This window comes from Mesocricetus auratus, unplaced genomic scaffold (assembly GCF_017639785.1).
Source record: "Mesocricetus auratus isolate SY011 unplaced genomic scaffold, BCM_Maur_2.0 Super-Scaffold_100029, whole genome shotgun sequence".
Lineage (NCBI taxonomy): Eukaryota > Metazoa > Chordata > Mammalia > Rodentia > Cricetidae > Mesocricetus > Mesocricetus auratus.
In genome coordinates this window covers 18766267-18780592 of record NW_024429210.1, presented here as the reverse complement: position 1 = coordinate 18780592, position 14326 = coordinate 18766267, and positions in this window count along the sequence as shown.

Genomic DNA, 14326 nt, shown 5'->3' with positions numbered 1-14326 from the left:
AAGCTTGCCTGAAGATCAGAGGGCAGAGCTAGTCACTAGTTAACCATAGGTGCCTGGAGATCTATACAGACATATAGGATGTGATATGGCTGGGCAGAGAGAGGAATATAAGGAAGAAGGAAGCTGGAACTCAGTCTCTTTCAGCTGAGTAGTTAGCAAGGTAAGAGCTGGCTGTCCCTTGCTCTTTTCTCTCTCTGACCTTTCAGCATTTCCCCTGATATCTGGTGTGGGATTTTATTATTAAGACCTATTAGAACTTGTGCTACCGAAAGCTCTATGGGACACTGAAAATAATGCGTATTCAATATGTATTTGATAGAATATTCTGTTAATTCTATTTGCACCATAGTATAGTTTAGTTCTGAAGCTTCTTTGAAGTGATTATTTAATTAAGAAGATCTATCTAGATATGAGAACAGGATATTGAAATCAACTATCATTGTATGAGACCCCATCTGACCCTTCTTACCTCTTTTCTCCTTAATTTCCTTTGGGAAACCCTGTGTTCTGTACATATATATATATATATATATATATATATTTATAACTGTTACACCCTCTTGTTCTTATTATTAGCATATTCAATTTATTAGCATATAGTAGCCTTCTTCATCTCTCTTAAGTCATTTTGGTTTGAAGTCTACTTAATAAAATATCAGAAATCAGAATAGCTATGCCATCTTGTTTTTGTTTTTTATTTGCTTGAAAAATTGGCTTGTATTCCTTGAGTCTGGGCCTGTGAGTGTCTTGCTATTGAGATAAATAACAATTTGGTATCTTTTTAAAATACTGTCAGTTAATTTGTATCTTATTCTTGATAAATAGAGGTCACTTTTGAGATTATTGAAAGGGACTTGTCAACTCTTGTAATTTTTATTTTATTTATTTAATTGTGCATTTGTATGATTGCTACAGTGCATATAGGGAGGTCTCAGAATGACTTTCAGCAATTAATTTCCACCTAGAACCTCACTGGGACAGTGTCTTCCTTGTGTTTTCTGCCCTCAGGCAGTGTACCCCAGGCTTGCTAACCTGTAAGTTTCTGAGCTTCTGCTAATTCTGTTTCTGCCTTGCACATCTCTGTAGAGGTGTTGGGATTACAGATGCATACCACATTGTACACATTTCTTTTCAAAATGTGGGTTCTGGGGGTTGAACTCAGGTTGTAGCACTTGCATGATGAACCTTTTACCTGGTGAGCCATCTCCCAAGCCCATGTAATTTTTTTCTTTTTTCTTTTCTTTGCAAGCGTCTGCTGTAGCCTCCCAGCCTTAAACTGGCTTTGTATCTAGAGACAACTTGAACTCCTGAGTCTTCCACCTCACTCTTTCACATGCTAGAATTACAAACACGAGCCATCACACCCAGACTTTAATTCCCATAATTTTGTTAGTTGCTTTTCTGGTCAGTTGGATTATGGTTTGTTTTTTTCTTTATCTTCTATTGGTATTGGGGATTTGCTGGTATGCTGTGTTGGACATGGTGGATCCCTTTGTAGCTCACCTTTGCTCATTTATTCTTGTGTGTCTTTGTGACTAAAATTTTATTTTCTCCTGTGTTTCATTTTCCTTTTGTATCTTGTGTAGTTTGGTTTGGTGGTCATGAACTGCAAGGAGCAATTGTTATATAAACTTTAAAGGCTGACAAGAGCCCATGCAAACAGCCCATTCAGCCTTTCCCCACAGGAAGACAGCTTAGAGAAAGAATATCCTGTGGTAACTGAGTGACCTCCTGATAGAAGAACCTGGGCTCACAGGAATAGCTGAGAGCAATCTGCAGTTAGATTACTTAATAACACTTCTCCCTACAATTAGGCTATTTAGCGACTCACCTGGCGACCTCTACCGTACTGACACCTTTGTAGTGACTGGCCTCCCCGTTTTAGCAGCCATGACAGGCTAACATGTGCCTCTTGGTGATTTTGGGGTTCAGAACTTGGGCACAACATCTTCATCTACATTTCTGCAGCTCAGCCTCATTGGTGATCTGCGACTATCAACACCCTTCAGTGTGTGACCTGTTGGGGAAGTCCTGTGTATATGTCAACAAAGCACTGTTGGCCAATAGGTGGGACTAGGAGTTGAAAAGGACTCTGGGTAGAAGAAACACAGGGAGTCAAGATGTAACCGCCATAGGGATAAGAAGCCCAGAAATTTCTCTGGTAAGAGAAATACTTAGATTAACAATTATGGGGTAAATACTTAAGTCAGAGCTAGCCAATAAGAAACAAGCAAGGCAACAGCTTCATAATTAATATAGCCTCCTGTGTGTTTATTTGGGACTGATGTGGCTCTGGAACCAGGCTGGCGGGAAGACTTCTCTTTACATAATGGTGATCAGGAGTGGAATGAGGAATTTCCACGTAGAACGACAAAAGCTTTAAAGGAATTTTAGAAACAAAAGAATGGAGAAAAGCATGGGTTCTTGGTAGCAGCATTTTTCTCAGGTGGGTTGTTTTGCTAGCAACAAGCAAAGAGTCACACGGCTTGCTTAAGGGAGTCTTCCTGACTCAACATAAAAACAAGCAAACAAACAAAAAAACCCAGAAAGGTTCTTTCAAGAGGCTCTACTAACGATTGAAAGGTGTGTATGTACAGCTGGAAGTGGCAGTGACCACATCTCTAGGCCGGCAGCTTTTGCTGAATCTCAGCATGGACTGAGACTGAGCTGGAATCACGCTTATGCCCGCCATCTTAGGAAAACTGCAGTTTAAACAGCCTCGGTTTTAACAGATAAGACACGTGGCCAGAAAAACATAAAGATTTACAGTAAAGTCAGACTTGGATGAAGAAAAAACTCTAAAGGTTTACAGTGTGTTTAAAACTATACGTAAGATTGAGAGAGAAAAAGAAACGGCATAGTGGTAAATAAGTAGAGAAGCCGGCTGTGGTGGTGCACACCGGTAGGATTTGTTGCAGAGGCAGAGGCAGGTAGATTTCCAGAGAAACCCTGTCTCAGAGAAAAATAAATAAAAGTAAAAGAAATAAAGTAATAATAGATAAATAAATAAGCCATGTAAAGATGGAAAATTCACAGAGAGTCTGGATACTGTACGTTATTGTGTTTTTCAGTTTTTTGATTGCTCAGGAAGGAACTACTGCTAAAGTACACTTGATTATAAATGCTGCTGAATTAATTCAACTTATATCTTTTGAAAATGCCTTGACTTCAAAATTTAAGTATAAAGATATGTTACTTGGGAAAGGAGTTTTTGTTTATGTTTCTACAGAAAATGAAAAGCTGAGGATTCCTTCCAGGCTTCTGTGGTTTGATGAACCAAGACCCCCGGAAGCAGTGGCCCAAGTGATTCAACATCTAAGATGATGCAGTCTTACAGACCCTGAAAATAAGGACTTATACAGGTTTCTGAGTTTTGTCATGATCCCCATGGTATGAACAGCGCCCCCTTCCAGCACGAAGCAGTTTGGAATGAGCGACGTCCTAATTCCCATCTTGTTTATAAATCTTTGTTTTCATTTAAATGGGATTGTTTATAATTGGTTAATGATCACAACCAATCTCTTTTTAAAGGAAAAAGGGGATTATGGTATGGAAATGAGTACTTTGTATTGGTATGGGTTTTCATTTGTTGATACAAATTCAAAGTCAGTTTTGTGATATGTATATTTTTCCTCTTGATTAAGTATTGTACTTATACTGATCTTTTAAAACATAATGCATAATTAAATATAGACTATAGATAGTTACTTATAATAGTCAGAACTTATAGTTAGGTAAGTTAGGTTTTCTAGATATACAGAAATATATTTGAGATAGATAGTCTTCAAGCCTTTCAAAGACCTTCAGAAAATGACATTTAAAATATTTTAGGTTTTTCTTGACAATGGGAAATGTCTGCTCCTGGCAGCACCAATTACATCTGAGAAACTGCTCATGCCTAGACTTTTTGACTGTTGCTATATAAACTGGACATGCAGGACCCACAGGAAAGTGACTACTGAACTCAAACAGTCCTTCAGGATTCCTGCTTCATGGAAGAGTCTACGAGACTTTCTGCAGGATACAGAAAAATGACTGACAGACTGCCAATGCAGATGGACAGTTTGAAATTTCCTGCTTTGCTGAGAAGTCTTCTGGACACATTGTGGCCTTATGGGCTGAAGATGGATGCCCCAACATTACAGAGAAACTTCAGGTAACTGTCCAGGCAGCAAGATGCCTCTGTTAATTCTAGTGTTTATATATTATCCTTCTGTGGTCTTTGATGGAGTTGAAGACAGATAATTATAGTTTTCCTTAGTTACGATAAAAGATAAGCTATATATAGAACTTTGGACTCACAGGATGGGATAGATGATATTTTCTTTAAATCTTGCTACATGTTGATAGACAAAATATTGTAACTGTGTTCTTACTTGATAACTGTTCTTTTATATATAATTTGACTATGTTAAAGTTAAGACCTTCCTTTTTGTTTAAACAGAAAAGAGGAGATGTTGGGGAAGTCCTGTGTATATGTCAATAAAGCACTGTTGGCCAATAGGGAAGCAAGATAGGTGGGACTAGGAGTCGAGGAGGACTCTGGGTAGGAGAAACACAGGGAGTCAAGATGTAACTGCCATTGGGATAAGAAGCCCAGAAACTTCTCCAGTAAGAGAAATACTTAGATTAACAATTATGGGATAAATGCTTAAGTCAGAGCTAGCCAGTAAGAAACAAGCAAGGCCAACAACTTCATAATTAATACAGTGTCTTGTGTGTTATTTGGGGACTACAACACAGCAGAGCCCAGGCGACTGGCAGGGGAAAAAAAACAAGCGGCAGACAAGAAAAAAGGGATCTCTCTACAGTGACCAAAAACACTCCTTGGTACGTGACTAAGAACACTCCTCAGCCCGATCACTAGGCACCGACCCCTCCCTTATTGTCCTGCATTCCTCTGCCCCATCCCCCTACCTCATTTCCCCTATTTAAGCATGTACGAAATTCTCATTAAATGCAGCTTGATCAGCTGTGTTGTCTTGCTGTCCACTTCTCCTGTCTCTTGTCCTGTCATTCCAGGTTCCCAAGGGCTAGACCTTCGTGGTGCCTGCTGGCCAGGGCAATGAACGGCCTCAGTTTTGTTAGCTGTGCTACATTTAGCAACCTTGCTGAGTAGATGGCTTCCTTTCAGCAGTTGGAATACTACAGTGCACATACTTGTGGCTCTTGCTGATGATGACAGGTTTGTGTGATGCTGGTGCAAGTGAGCTTTAGTGTTCTTCATTTGGGCTTGTTTTTTTTTAAAATAATGTGTCATACAGAGATTATTTCCTTAAACTCATTCTAATGCCACTTGTGTTTGAATGTTCAGTTCTTTCTCTAGGTTGTGGTATAATTGGTTCTCTATACCGGAGATATACTGTTTATGATTTATTAAAGCCATTTGAGATATAAATAGCAAAACAGCCATATAAACCGAGTAAAATTTAAAAACTTACATGGAAAAGATCTCTGAGTTAATTCTAAAAGGAAAATTGAGACTTCTTCAATTAGCAGGAATAAACCCAGCAGAAATTATAGTACTTTTTACTAATGATAAAATTGACACATTATAGGTAGAAAGTGAACCCTGCCAAAGAGCTTGTAGTAATGTTTTGGGTCAACTTAACAACAATTATCCCAAAAGCAAGTGAATTCAAACCCTGAAGAGAACTAACTGGATCCTTCCTGGCATTGTAAGGGAAACACCAATAACTGCAGCCCCCACATTCTATACTGATGTAAATAAATCAGGAAAGGCAGTTACAAATCAGAAAATTGAAGTAAAATGTATCTAAGTTCTTACAACTTTGTCAAAAAGTCAGAATTATATGCTATTTTCATGGTGTTAATGGATCATCAGGAACCATCAGTTTCCATCACTTGGCCAAGGATATTAAAAGGGAATGTCCTACTTGTTCTTTATACAACCAAATTCCACTACCTACAGGAAGTAACCCAAAGGGTTCTCAAAGGAATGGAAACTGGCAGGCGTATGTGTTTCATTTTGAAGAATTTGGAAAATTAAAATATGTAAAGCACACCATTGATGCCTATTAGGTTTTCAATGAGCAACTGCTTTGAGTTTAGAAAAGGCTGATTCAGTAATTACACATTTGCTAGAAGTTATGGCCATCATGGGCATACCTGTACAAATAAAGACAGACAATGCTCTAGCATATGTCTCTAAGAAAATGGCACAGTTATTTGCTTATTATAATAAAAGCATATTACAGGTATACCACACAATCTTACATGGCAGGTAGTTATAGAAAGGTCAAATTGAACTCTAAAGGAAATGCTAAAGAAACAGAAAGGGTAGATAAAGAACCCCAGAAACAGATTATATAGTGCTTTATTAACTTTGAATTTTTCTGAGTGCTAATGAGAAAGGAATGACAGCTGCAGAGAGACATTGGATAATAGAAAAAACTGCAGAATTAAAGCAGCTGGTATACTTCAAAGATGTGTTTACCTCTGAATGGAAACCAGGACATGTGTTATATTGGGGAAGATGTTTTGCTTCTCTTTGCACAGGTAAAGAAGCACTGTGGATACCATCAAAATTGATAAAGGTTCAACTTGAACAAGACACCTCTTAATTAGAACAGATGATAGTTCATCAAGCAGCATGGCCGTTTAATCTAAACCAAATTATAAAACTGACAAATACTTTTCATTTGATCAAATATACCTTGCCAAAAGAGAACCTCCCCAAAATTAGGGTTGGGGAAGGGTTTTATTTTTGTCTTTTCAGGAGAATAAAGGTATCCAGCTAAGGAATTCGGAGATTATTGGACAAATGAGACATCTGAATAAAAGGGACAAATAATCCAGAAAATTGTTCCAAGGAAAGGAGCAAGTTGACCTATTGGCATATCATATTTCCAATAGGATATAATTTCATAAATCTTCCCAAATGTTTATTTCTGATTTTCTCTATGCAAGTGGTTCTTTTGTAGCCCCAGACCAATTAAAGATTAAAGCTGGCTTGGAAGTTGGAGTGTCTCTCTCCTTCTCTAAACCCAAGCATGCTTGTTAAAGTAAAATTCAAAATAAGACCTTATAAAAATATACATTAGTAATTATGGGCAAATACTCAAGTCAGAGCTAGCCAATTAGAAATCATAGCAAATGGTCAACAGCTTCATAATTAATATAGTGTCTTGTGTGTTATTTGGGGGCCCAAGTGGCTGGTGGGAAGACAACACATTACATATGGTGCCCAATGTGGGGCACAAATTTCTACTTAACAAAAGCTTAAAAGGGATTTTAGAAACAAAAGAACAGAGACAAGCAAGGCTTCTTGGTAGCAGCATTTTTCTCAGATGGGCTCTGTTTTGCTAGAGACAAGCAGAGACTTGCCAGCCAGTGCTGGTGATAAACTTACACCTGTCATCTTATAAAAACAGCAGTTAGAACAGCCACAGATGTTAACAGATAACAGACATGTGGCCACAAAAACATAATGATTTATAGCAAAGTCAGATTCAGATGAAGAAAAACCTCTAAAGATTTACAATGTGTTTAAAAATATACGTAGGTTTGTGAGAGGAAAAGAAAAAAGATAAAGTGGTTAAAAAAGTATAGAGAGAAAATGGCTGGGCAGTGGTGGCACACACGCCTTTAATCCCAGCACTCCAGAGGCAGAGACAGGCAGATTTCCACAGAAAAATCCAGTCTCAGAGAAAAATAAATAAATAAAAGTAAACAAATAGAGTAATAAAAAAGCCATGTAAAAATGGAAAATACACAGAGAGTCTGGATATTGTATGCTCTTATGTTTTTCAGTTGTTCAATTACTAAGAAACAACTGCTAAAATATACTTGATTATAAACGCTGCTAAATTAATCCAATTTATATATTTTAAAAATGCTTTGACTTCTAAATCTAAACATAAGGACAGATAACTTGGGAAAAATTTATTTGTTTCTACAGAAAATGGAAACCTGTGAATTACTTTGAGGCTTCTGTGGTTTGATGAACCAAGACCCCCCAGAAACATTGGCCCAACTGATCCAACATCTAAAACAGCTGAGATGATGCAGCCTTACAGAGTATAAAAACAAGGACTTGGCTAGGTTTCTGAGTTTTGTCATGATCCCCATGGTATGAACAGCGCCCCCTATCAGCAGGAAGCAGCTTGGAATGAACAATGCCAAATTTTGCAAATATTGTTTATAAATTTTTGTTTTTACTTAAATGGGGTTGCTTATAATGGTTAATGATCACAACCAATCTCTTTTTTAAGGTAAAAGGGTATTATGGTATGAAAATGAATAATTTGTATTGATATGGATTTTCATTTATTAATACAAATTTAAGGTCAATTTTTGATATGTATATTTCTCCTCTTGTTTAAGTATTGTGTTTATACTGATCTTTTAGAAATGTGATATATAATTAAATACAGAGTATAGATATTTACCTATAATAGTCAAAACTAAATAGTTAGTTAGGTTTTCTAGATATACAGAGATATATTTGAGATAGATATTCTTCAAACCTTTCAAAGATCTACAGAATATATGGCATTTAAATTGTTTAAGGTTTTTCATGATAATGAGACACAACTGCTCCTGACACACCAATTACATTTGAGAGGAAGATGGGCATTGAACACTATGGAGTTTGCTTTCAACATGGCAAGATTAGCCATTTGGGCAAGAAACTGCTCTTGCCTGGACTGCTTGGCTGTTGCTGTATAAAATGGACATGCAGGACCTACAGGAAAGTGACTGCTGAATTTGACATTCCTACAGGGTTCCTGCTTCATGGAAGAGTCTGCCAGACTTTCTGCAGGACACAGAAAAATGACAAACTACCAATGCCGATGGACAGTTTAAAATTTCCTGCTTTGCTGAGAAGTCTGCCAGGCACACTGTGGCGTATGGGCTGAAGATGGATGCCCCAATGTTACAGAGGAATTTCGGGTGACTGTCCAGGTAGTGAGATATATCTGCCAATTCAGTGTTTATATATTATCCTTCTGTGGTTTTTGATGGAGTTGAAGACAGATAGTTATAGTTATAGTTTTTCATAGTTATGATAAAAGAGAAGTTTCATATAAGACTTTGGACTCACACAGATAGGATAGATAATAAAATACTTTCTTTAAATCTTACTAAATGTTAATGGACAAAACATTATTACTATAGTTCTTGCTTGATAACTGTTCTGTTATATATAATTTGACTATGTTAAAGTTAGAACCTTTCTTTTTGTTTAGACAGAAAAGAGGAGACGATGGGGAAAGTCCTTCTGTGTATATGTCAATAAAGCAACTGTTGGCCAATAGGGAAGCAAAATAGGTGGGACTAGGAGTCTAGGAGGATTCTGGGAAATTTAGTGAAGGGAGTCATCGCCATGTGATCTTCCCGGGAAGAGGACGCAAATCTGCATTCTTGGTAAGATAAGACCTTATAAAAATATATATTAGTAATTATGGGTAAATATTTAAGTCAGAGCTAGCTGATTAGAAACCATAGCAAATGGCCAACAGCTTCATAATTAATAATATAGTGTCTTGCGTGTTATTTGGGGACCCAAGTGGCTGGCAGGAAGACAACAAGCTACACTTTGGTTCTTTATTGACTTTTAATAGATTTTCTTAAACCATAAATATTATATTTATATAAAAATTTATAAGAATAATATATATACATATGTATATATATTAAAGTTTTGTCATGATATTAATGGTCATATAGAGTACTAATTCTAAAAAAAGTTTTCATCTACCTTCCTGTACATGATTTTGCATTTGAATCTCTACTAGTTTTCTACAGTGAACCATGACCATGCCTAATAGAGACCTTTCAAGCTTCCAAAGGGAAGATAGGACCCCACAATGACAATTTCAACAGGACTATGACAACACCATTAAGTTGAACAATACCAAATAATGATCAACTTTGAATTACAAACTGCTCAGAACAATTTCGAGGTGGCCAGCAGAGATGATCTAGCTTTGCAAATACTGTTCAGAACAATTTCAAGGTGGCTAGCTGAGTTGATCCAGCCTCACTGACTACTCTAGCCAGGACTTGAGACAAGCCCAGCTCTTTCCCATTATACTTAGATGGACAAAAATGATACAGCCTGACAGTTAACCCCAAATGTTATTTTCAGGATCCCCTAAAGATGCCATCACCCCCAGACAGAAGGAAGTAAATTTAATAACACAATATCCACATTCCCAAGAGGTGGGGTAGGTGGTTTTAGGTCACTTATTAGGTTATGAATATTTGTCATTGTTTAGGGGAATTGGTTATAAAATGTTGTTGATGAAAGTTGAGCAAAGGGGATTAGTGACAATGTTTTTGTTTTGAAAAAAAAAAGGATATAGATATGATAGGATAAAAGGGTAGCCTATTGAATCTACTCTTATAAAGAAAAAGGGAAGGATATATATATTATAAGATAAAAAGGTAGATTATTGAATCTACTTTTTAAAAGCAGCTATCAGTTTTATATATTTTACATTGGATTGGAAATCTGTATATTATACATTGATACAAATTTGATATTAAATTGTTAAGACATATTGTACATACATTTCTAATCTTGTTCAAGGTAATATATCTATACAATTCAGCTCATTTATCAATATAATACAAATTTATAGTTCTTGAAAGACATTATTTACAATTATATAAGACAATAAGGAAATTTAGGTGAGTAATTAGTCACCATTACAATCGAACTCGGAATCACATTAGGTTTTTTTTTCAAAATCAAACATATATTTTAGATAGACAATTCCTCTTCAAACATTTCAGAGAACTACAGAATATGGCACTTACAATGTTTTAATAACATAGGTATTTTTTTATGACAATGAGTCAAGTCTGTTCCTGACAGCACCAATCTACTTCAGAGAAACTCCACATGGAGTTCACTTTCTTTGTGGTAAAAGTAGCCACTGGGCAAGACAGTGCTCTTGGCTTGCCTGCTGACAAAATGCTGTCCAAAATAGACAAACATGACACAAAAGAGAGTGACTGTCAAACCTTGCCAAGACAAGGTGGGGCAGCCCTTCAATAATCCTGCTTCACAGAAAAGTCTGTCAGATATCCTAAGCTTGTAGGCTAAAGACGTATGGCCCAATGTTGTAGGGGACCCTTGGGTGACTATCCAAGCAGCCAGCTATTTCTTCCATTTCTCACATATTTTGGAAGTCTGTTGCTTGCAATTCCTGTTTACTTAGTTAATATTATTTCCTACTCAGGTCTCTGAGGGAACTGAAGACTAGATAATTTTCAACTTATTTACCAGTGACTGTGCCAGTGGGGGACAGTCAATGTAGACCGGGGACACCTAGGAGAAAATGAAGGACAGGGGGTATGGAAACGGATGACAAGACAAGATTCTGATCAAGCCGACAACCTTTATTCATCCCAAAGGGATTTTTGTAAGACCAGAGGTGGAAGTGAGGAGGGGAGGGAATGGGGGTGTTCACTGCAGCTGCGATGAGCCTGGTGGAACACAGGTCAGAGGGAGGGTTAGACCATCCTGTGTCATCTGGTAACCTAACTGCAGGTTCTAACTTTATCTTTCACAATCTACCTTCTATTGCTCAAGGCTACACCCAAGTGACTTGGTAATTTTCACTAGGCAGATAACTTGCTTCCTGTCTTAAGAGGCGGTATTTCTGCAGTGTGGCCTGGAGTCATGTCTTCTCTATGAGGAGGGCATGATAATGCTATGGCTGGATTATGGGAGAGGTCCCTGATATACCAGACTCAGAAAGGAAACTCATTTTAGAAATGTGAAGTGTAAAAGGTTGAGAGACATTAAAATATAATTTGATAATGCCAATTAGAATAGTAAGTAAATTAGATACAAGACTTGGGACTCATCAAGAGAGAATAGATAATGAAGTAGTTTCTCTGAATTTGTCAAATGCAAATGAATTAGATATGGTTGATGTAATTATTGCCTGTGTATACTGTATATACTTATCATATTGTTTTTCTTATGTTAGTTGTAGCCTTCTTCTTCTTCTTCTTCTTCTTCTTCTTCTTCTTCTCTTCCTCCTCCTCCTCCTCCTCCTCCTCCTCCTCCTCCTCCACCTTTTCCTTCTTCTTAGTTTTTTGAGACAGGGTTTCTTTGTATGGCTTTGGAGCCTGTACTAGAACTAGCTCTTGTAGACCAGGCTGGCCTCAAACTCACAGAGATCTGCCTGCCTCTGTTTCCAAGTGCTGGGATCAAAGGTGTGCACCACCACCACCTGGGTGCCTTCTTCTTTTTGTATTAGACAAAAAAGGGGAATTGTGCTGATCTATTGTTTATGATTTATTAAAGCCACTAGAGATCAAAATAGCAAAGCAGCCATACTAATTAGCCATAGAAGTCAGGCACACACCTTTAATCCCAGGATTCAGGATTAAGAGGAAGCTGGATCTCTGAGTAAAGACCACCCTGGGCTAATGGAGAGTGAATCAGGGCTCACATCTTTAATTCTGAGATTTGAGAGGTATAAAAGGTAGAGACATTCAGTCTGAGAATTAGTGTTTAGTCATGTTGAGGACAGCATAGCAGCCTGAGCAAGTCTGAGGAACAGTGAAATCGGGAGCAGTCTGAGGATCACCCCTTTGGTCTGAGCTGAGGTAGAGGTAAGAGTTAGTGACTGGCTGCTTCGCTTTTTCTGATCTTCATCTTGAAGCTTGAACCCCAATATCTGTTTCTGGGTCTTTCATTTTTCATGCTACATATACCATTATTATTTTTATTTTTTAAAATTTCAGCTCCTCCTAACTCAAAAATTCTTAGGTTTTATCATGTGTGTGTATGTTGGGGGAAGTCCTGTTATTTGTCAATAAAGCACTGCTGGCCAATAGGAATCTAGATAGGTGGGACTAGGAGTCCAGGAGAACTCTGGGAAGGAGAAACACAAGAGAGTTCGAGATGTAACCGCCATGGGGTAGGAAGCCCAGAACTATTCTCCGGTAAGAGAAATACTTAGATTAACAATTATGGGGTAGTTACTTAAGTCAGAGCTAGCCAGTAAGAAACAAGCAAGGCCAACAGCTTCATAATTAATACAGCGTCTTGTGTGTTTATTTGGGGACTACAAAGCGGCAGAGCCCAGGCGACTGGCGGGAGATAAACCAAAGCGGCTAGCAAAGAAAAAGCTTCCCTTAACATAATGGTTGTCAGAAGCGGGATTGAATTTCCACGAAAAGTAACAAAAGCTTTAAAGGAATTTTAGAAACAAGAACGGAGAGAAGCACAGATTTTTGATAGCAGCAATTTTCTCAGGTGTGCTCTGTTTTGCTAGCCACAAGCTGAGATTCACGCGGCCCACTTACGGGAGTCTTCCTGACTCGACATAAAAAGAAAAAAAAAAAAAAAGGAAAAACCAGCAAGGTTCTTTTAAGAGGCTTTGCTAATGATTTAAAAGTTGTACATACAGCTGGAAGTGGCAGTGACTACATCTGCAAGCCGGCAGCTGGAGTCAAGCTTATGCCTGCCATCTTGAAAAGAAATGTCAGTTTAAAACAGCCGCGGTTTTACAGATAAGACACGTGGCCAGAAAAACGTAAAGATTTACAGTAAAGTCAGACTTGGAAGAACAAAACCTCTAAAGGTTTACAGTGTGTTTAAAAATATACGTGAGATTGAGAGAGAAAATGAAACGGCAAAGTGGTATATAAATACAAAAGCCGGCGTTGTGGTGGCGCACGCCGGTAGGATTTACTCCAGAGGCAGAGGCAGGCGGATTTCCAAAGAGAAGCCCTGTCTCAGAGAAAAATAAATAAAAGTAAAATAAATAAAGTAATAATAGATAAATAAATAAGCCACGTAAAGATGGAAAATACACAGAGAGTCTGGATACTGTATGCTATTGTGTTTTTCAGTTTTTTGCTTGCTCAGGAAGGAACTGCTACTAAAGTACACTTGATTATAAATGCTGCTAAATTAATCCAACTTCTATCTTTTGAAAATGCCTTGACTTCAAAATTTAAGTATAAGGATATGTTACTCGGAAAAGGAGTTTTAATTTATGTTTCCACAGAACATAAAAAGCTGAGGATTCCTTCCAGGCTTCTGTGGTTTGACGAACCAAGACCCCTGGAAGCAGTGGACCAGATGTTCCAACAATTGAGACAGCTAAGATGATGGAGCTTCACAAACCCTAAAAAAAAGACTTATACAGGTTTCTGAGTTTTGTCATGATCCCCATGGTGTGCCCCCTTCCAGCATGAAGCGTTTGGAATGAGCGATGTCCTAATTCCCATCTTGTTTATAAACCTTTGTTTTCATTTAAATGGGATTGTTTATAATTGGTTAATGATCACAACCAATCTCTTTTTAATGGTAAAAAGGGGAATTATGGTA